The sequence below is a fragment of the Rhipicephalus sanguineus genome, chromosome 5 (genome assembly GCF_013339695.2).
Source record: "Rhipicephalus sanguineus isolate Rsan-2018 chromosome 5, BIME_Rsan_1.4, whole genome shotgun sequence".
In the NCBI taxonomy this organism is placed as follows: domain Eukaryota; kingdom Metazoa; phylum Arthropoda; class Arachnida; order Ixodida; family Ixodidae; genus Rhipicephalus; species Rhipicephalus sanguineus.
The window spans coordinates 105,791,168-105,798,089 of NC_051180.1; the positions used below are offsets into that span (position 1 = coordinate 105,791,168).

At 47.2% G+C, this 6,922-nt stretch overlaps 1 long non-coding RNA gene across 1 annotated transcript; it reads left to right on the plus strand.

Annotated features, from left to right (window-relative positions):
* The first annotated feature begins 3,410 nt into the window (after positions 1 to 3,410).
* On the plus strand, positions 3,411 to 5,271 carry LOC125758440 (uncharacterized). The gene is made up of 3 exons (XR_007416070.1): positions 3,411 to 4,049; positions 4,810 to 4,927; positions 4,996 to 5,271. It is a non-coding gene; the product is annotated as an uncharacterized LOC125758440 (long non-coding RNA).
* The last annotated feature ends 1,651 nt before the right edge of the window (positions 5,272 to 6,922 follow it).

The following is a 6,922-nucleotide window of genomic DNA, read 5'->3' on the forward strand; positions in this document are numbered from 1 at the left end:
CGCATCCACGTCAAACAGTACTACAGCTGCCAAACATCCATAGACATTGTGCAAGCTCTCATACATCAATGTAGAATAAACAATCAACTATACCCCCGTGAAGAAACAGTTCAGTTTCGTGTTATACCGATTCCTATGATGAAGTTCCATCATGGTTGGTCCCTAGGGACCAACCATGTTTTGTTTTTTTTCTAGCATTTTCGGTAGAACGCATTCGTATGCTTCAGTTCACGTTGTTGGGCAAGCATGTGCACGTGCCCTAGTGGTCAAGGCGCTCACCTGAGCATAGGGTTCAAACCGCAGCCCCGGAAATAAAGGTTATTTAGCTTTATTTATTATTTCTTTGGTGCGTGCCAGTTGTGTGTGAGGAGGGTTTTTGGGTGAGCGCGTCACCATGCGTCACGCTTTATTTTTTTCGGTGCCGTGGGTTTTTTGGAATACCACCAGCTTCACAGGTCAGTGAATACAAGCTTTTCTTGGATATGTGTGGACAATTTAGCGTGCTCTCTACCATGGGAGAGCTATGCATTGCACTTTCAATTGGAGCCAGACATTTGGACGCACCGCTACTAAGACGTTACATTGTAAAGGCTCCGATCTTGCTCCGGTCACTCTCGTATTTGATCTTTATATATATGTTTAGCATTATTTGAAACCCCGGATATAAGCACGTTACGGTAAATATATTTTTGTTTCCATCATAGCCTTTAAGAAAACTCCAAGCACGAGTAAATATAATATGTAACAGGAGTTATCGAAGTGTATTGCTACTTACAAATAACATGGTTGGCTGCAAATGAAAAGGAACCTGAGCATAAAAAAGTCTACGTGTTAGTCTTAAAGGGCCCCTCACCAGGTTTGACAATTTTGAGCTGACGAGCGCAATGCATGCACTAGGCGTTCACAATTACGTCTGCCAAAATTTGCAACGCTACGCACCGCGTAAATGGGTCAAATTTCAAGCTGAACGCTGCTTGCCCTTCTTCTCGCGTCCACGCGCCCAGAGAATGAGGGCATGACGTACATGAGAAAACGGCCGTACGTAGATGATAGTGCTGTGACGTCGCTCCTCTACGTAGACGAATGTGCTCTGACGTCGCCAACAGTAGCACGTGACACTGCGATAATTATTTGACACGACGCGTAGTTTTTGTAATTTGTTGCTTGAATGGGTGAATAAAACTTGTGAGCTATAATAAAACACACAAACGGAATGTGTGCGTTTTCTTTTTAATTTTTACTGCGAATCGCAGCGAGATTCGAGACTAATCTACCTCCGCTTCGCACGCGTTCGTGTTCTCGCGCTTTGCGCATCGTGCAGACGCCACCCTTTACAACGAAACTAATTTTCTACCGCGTTCCAGCGCTCATTAGGCTCATTTATCCTCCCGCGTCTAACTAGATGTTCATGCGGCACACCGCTAGTCTCGCGTCCGTACAAATGTTGCAGCTTTCGTGCTCAGTAATAGGTTGAAAGCATAGAGTTTCTTACAATAATACCTAGAGGGGAATCTGGCGCTAGTGTCTACGCGGGCTCCTTGAGACGCGCTTCAACCACCATGGGAATGATGGGAAGTACAGGCTTCGGATTTGCTTCGGATGGATTAAGTTCTTGAGATTCGCAACGCTTGTTTGCCGAGTGTAAAGCAAAGGGATATGAAGTTAATTCCAATTAAATCTTGCTTCATTCTTTTGTATGTAAAATTTATTGCAAAAAGTTTGCGTGACCGTGAGATGGAACTGAAACCTGGACAAATTCAACCACCAGGGTATGCATTGCTCTGCAATTGTGTTCCAGATTTGGCATCACCAAATAATGAATTATTTTTGTACAACACTTGAAAAGAAACACGCTTGTTTTTCCCTCGAAAGTACGCATTATCTATTTATGGAAATAACAGTACTGTATTGAGTGAGAAACACTTAACGTATCGTCTGCTGCGATGCCAGGTGCGTCTGTTCAAGTGGTCTGCCTCCAACGCATCTCTTGTTTTGTCGTGAAGTCGAGTCGGAGGAGCGCGACGGTGCGTCTACTTAGCTTCGCCGTCGTTTTGCAGCTGATTTGAACGAGTTTTGGTAAGACGCGCTTATCAAACAAACGTGAAATCGATGCAGTTTGCGGCAGTGACATGGAACGCTACATCTGTGCGCAGCGGTGAGTGCACGACGCTTTGCTAAAACTGTCAAATACAACCTGTAAAGCTGCAGCGTCGCAGCAAACCAAGAGATCTAGCGGTCTTCAGCCTCTTTGAACAACAAAGGCGCTGCTTGAATGCTTTGAAACGCACCCCACTACCCACGCCTCGCGAAGAACGAAACTGAAACTGTAGAAAAAGATCCATAGACAGTTCGCTAGCTAACGCTATCCGATCCGAAGCCTGTACTTCCCATCATTCCCATGGTGGTTGAACGATAGCAGCGCCAGTTTCCTCTCTATGGTTGAAAGCCAAGTGATCGGCGAGGGCGCATTCGGCATAACTTGCAGAGATGAAGCGCAAAGAACGCCGCCACAACACCGCTCGCGTCTCGGGGGCTCGAGCTGGTTCGGGCGCGTCATGGGCTCGTGACATTTTGTGCGCATGACGTGATCATGCGTATGCGTTATGTGATCCTTCCGCTCGCGTGGCGAAGAGGGCAGGGAAGGGATTTGGCTTGCGAAGGCTACGCGGGCCGAGCGGCAAGGGTTTGCAGCTCGCCTCCTCGCATCATGGTTTCGCGCCGCTACAAATTATTGTTTTTCTCAGCTTCTAACCGACCGATTAGAAAAATTCTTGTGGCATAATGCTCTTTATTGGGCTCGCAACAACTTGCAATGTCTAACTAATATTCGTTAGGTCACCTGGTGAGGGGCCCTTTAATAAAGGGATGCTGAAGTGGTTTTACAATTCGGTAAAACTTTCTTGTTAACAAGGACCAACGTTATTGTAGACGATGGCGTAATTTTTTTCACTGTTGTGGCAGCAGGAGCTTTAAAATACGCGAAAGAAAAGTTCGTTTCGCTCCCCCCAAGCAAGCGCGCCAAAAGTGTGGGCGTGGAAATGAACTAACCGGAACTACGTCATAGTCGGTAGTTTTGGCCACGGTGGTAGAATAACAGGTGGCCCGACGCGCCGCTCCGCCAATGCACCGCCCGTGTCACTGTGCTCGAGTTGCCGCCGCTTTTCCGCAAGGTGGCAGCAGGTATACTCTGGGCCGATATCTCCGCTCAGGCGCATTTGAAAGCATTGGGGCGATCGGAGATCTCTGTTCTGCGCCTTTCGTTCGCGTTCGTTCTGATGGTCGCACGCGATTGGCTGAAGCCGGACAACTCACGCCACTCTAAGGGGCGTGGCCATTTCTTTTCTTTTCTTGATGTTTTCTTTTTTGGTGACGTCATGCCGCGTCATAACGAGCATGTCGTCTGCTAAAAGTGAACGGAGAGCGAGCCCGTTCGCTCGCGTTCTCTCGCGCGAACAATGGCGTCGCACGGCATGTATTTGGCGGTTGCGGCTGCCGCAACAGCTGATTTTGAGAAAATGGCGCTTGCAACGGTGCTTCCCTGCTACGTTGGCGTTTCTCGAAGCAGATGCAGAATGGTAGGAGGTGCGAAATGCGTTTGAAGAGATGAGCGAGTGTGAATTCCAGCGTCGCTTTCGTTTCTCGAAACGTGCTGTACGTTGGTTGTACGACGAACTCGACCCCGTCATCGGGTGCCAACGAACCAGTGGGATTTAAACAGAGCGGAAGGTGTTGTGCGCGCTGAGATTTTTTTGCGATCGGATGCTTCCAGCGAGCTGTCGGCAGCGAGGAATTCATCGGCCTGTCGCAGTCGTCCGTCAGGAACACGCCATTACTGTCGTTCGCGGGCAAAAACGGTGGGTGGCCTTTCCGGAGACCACAGAATCGAAGAGCGAACAAAGGCGGCGTTCGCGCGGCTCGGGCGGATTCCCGTTGTGGTCGGGTGCGTGGATGGTACGCTCATCGCCATCCAGAAGTCCCATGGTCTGAGCTCCGCGGACACGACGCATTACATGTCGCGGAAGGGAGTCTACGCATTGAACACCGTGATCGTGAGTATTATTCATGCATTGTATGCGTAGCGAATTGTTTCATTTATATATCGCTTAAACTTTCCGCTTTACTAAGGCTGTTGCAACTGAGTATAGTGGGAGCGGTATTTTCGATCTATCCAGAACGGGAATTGGTTCGTTTCAGGGCACTTCGCTTAGGATAAGCAATGAAATCATGCGACGCGGAGTACATTTTGGTTCAGCGGCCTGCACAGTGCGTAATATTACCGTTGCTCGTTCGCCATGTGTACCCGAAGCTTGAGTCTCGATTTGTATTTGTTGAGATTAACGCTGCCAGAATGTGCCGTAGTATGTCCTTATTGTTCATTGTCGTGATGGACGTTACATGGATCGATACATGGATGGATGAATAAACTTTATTTCGGTCCCTCGGAACGCGCCCTAGCATGTACATACATTAAATACGCATTGTTTCATAACCCTTTTTCAGTCGCAAGTTTTTCGTGTTGTAGATATTTTGTGATACATTGCCTTAAACATACAGCAGTAATTTGGTTAAAAGGCTTTGGTGGCTGGAAGATGGGTTGTTCCAAGCAGTAAACATGCAGACTACCCTTTGACACTGTATTGTCCGCGTGTTAGAACTTATGGTACAAGTCCTACCTTGTCGATGATTTGTTCATAGCTATGGTTCAACAGTCAGTAACAGTGCAGACAGATGTAGTTACATTAACATAATACCCAACATTGTACCCAAGGTCTTTTATGGGTGCAATTTTGACTGAATTGAATTCTGCAGACATGTGATGCCGACCTCTGGATGTCAGTCCATGTTTCCTGGGGTCATGTCATGACTCGTGGGTATGGCGGGGGAGCCCTCTCCGTCAGCACCTGAAAGCAAAACTTCGGCTTGCTTGGTAAGTGCTGTCAATGCTTGCCACATTCAAGACGTTATCACTACAGCTGTCATGCCGCCCTCGTGCAGGAGACTCCAGCTATACATTAGAACCGTGGCTCCTGACACCAGTGCCCGGACGACCAGCTCGTGGCACCCCTGATAACCACTACAACAAGGCCCACACCGCCTTGCGCAATGTTGTGGAGTGGTGCATCGCTGTAAGCTTGTGCAGAGCTGCACAAGCATCATCGCTGCTTGTGCAGCTCTGCACGACATTGCGTTGGCGGCACATGAGCCTGTTCTCGAAGGGGACGATGACGACACCGACGATGCTGAGCTGCTGCCAGCAGCAGCTGAGCTACCACCACCACAATGGGAGCCAGCAGCAGCGCAACCGTGTAGTGAACCTGTTTCGAGAACCACAGGGCCTGCATGCTTGAGCACCTGCGCAGAGTACGCCGCCGGCTGCAGCGACCTCAGCAGCATTGTGTGGTGCGTGTTTGTTTTTGTTCATTGTGTTTGTCACTGGCATGAACAAAAGGCAGTTTTTTTTACTACACTTCAAATGTTTGCTACACATATCAACGAAACGGCGTTCTCCTATAAATGAATAACCCCCTTGAATAGGTTGGCAAAAAAATGTGAAGTTCACCCTGACTCACTCGTGAAATATATTTTGCTCTTGGGGCTCACTCGAACTCAGACTCACCAAAATTTTCCTCAGGCGGATTCACTCGGACTCAGGCTCACTAACATGTTTTCACCCGGACTCAAACTCGCCAAAGTATTACTCACCTGGACTCGCAGCTCGATCTGAATCTGAGTGAATCGACTCATGAGTGAGTTTGCCGACCTATGCCCCTTGTCACACAATGCCATGCTGATGAAATACTTCGACCAGGTTGTAAAATATGGTGCTTCACACTAAGCACAAGTGAGAGCTCACCAGTGAATGGCACATGGTGCCATTCGGAGCCAAAGTGGTAACCTGAAAAGGCTGTTGAATCAGCACAGCAACATGCGCTAGCTTTAGTGCAACAAGGATCGTGCTTTTAAATGAGGTGAACAACAAGGGTGGTGTAAGAAGTGAAGTTTTATTACAAGTATCGCGAGCAATGCACATAAAAAGCAGAGTAAATAAATATCCCTTAAATTTAATGCCAAGGAAAAGAACATAAAAGTAGCGTCCTTTTATAATATACAAATGGAATTGTTACAAAGTGCCTGCTGCTCCTCTGCATCATCATACGCGTCTCGCAGCACAAAAGTCATTGTAGTACATGAAAACAAGGCACAGTCGAACCGGTACTAATCCAACTCGCTAAGAAAATGCAAGTTGTTGGTTGCTGATATTTCTTCCTCTATTATTAATTTCTGTTTGTACCCAATCATGTTGTCTAAACACTTCTAAGCAACAGAACACGTGTTCGTCAACTATATTTTGGTCTTGCAATATTTCCAAATTATTGTGCAATTTAGACCATGCACAAACGCTCTTCTTTTTTTCTAGGATATGTAAAAATTGAGTATTCTACACGTATACACTATAGACATAAAGATACACTACAGTGCACTATGTGCATATACTACAAACTTGCTGAATGCATTAATTCATATGAGATTTTAAAAAATGACATTGCAGGACACGATTTACCACTGAGCTACACTGTGTTATGTACAATGAAACAGCACATCAGTGCTTCTGATATGCAGAAAAAGAAAATTAACTGAAAAAAAATTGCAGGGCACCATTGAAGCAAACCAGCGTATCACAACTCGTGGTGTGAACAAAAATAAATCTACATATATGTACAACTAGTCTTTACAAATCACTGTGCAGGTGGCTTCCGCTGCAGTGAGGGCCCGGGCGAGGGTACCAACGCCTTGCAATTTGTGGACCGCGTCACCGAGAAGTTGAACCTGGCGCAGCTTTCCAATGATGCCTGGCCCTGCCGCCTGGTGTTTGCGGCTAGTAACTCCAGTGCCTCGGCCTGCCGGTTGCCCCCATCTCGCA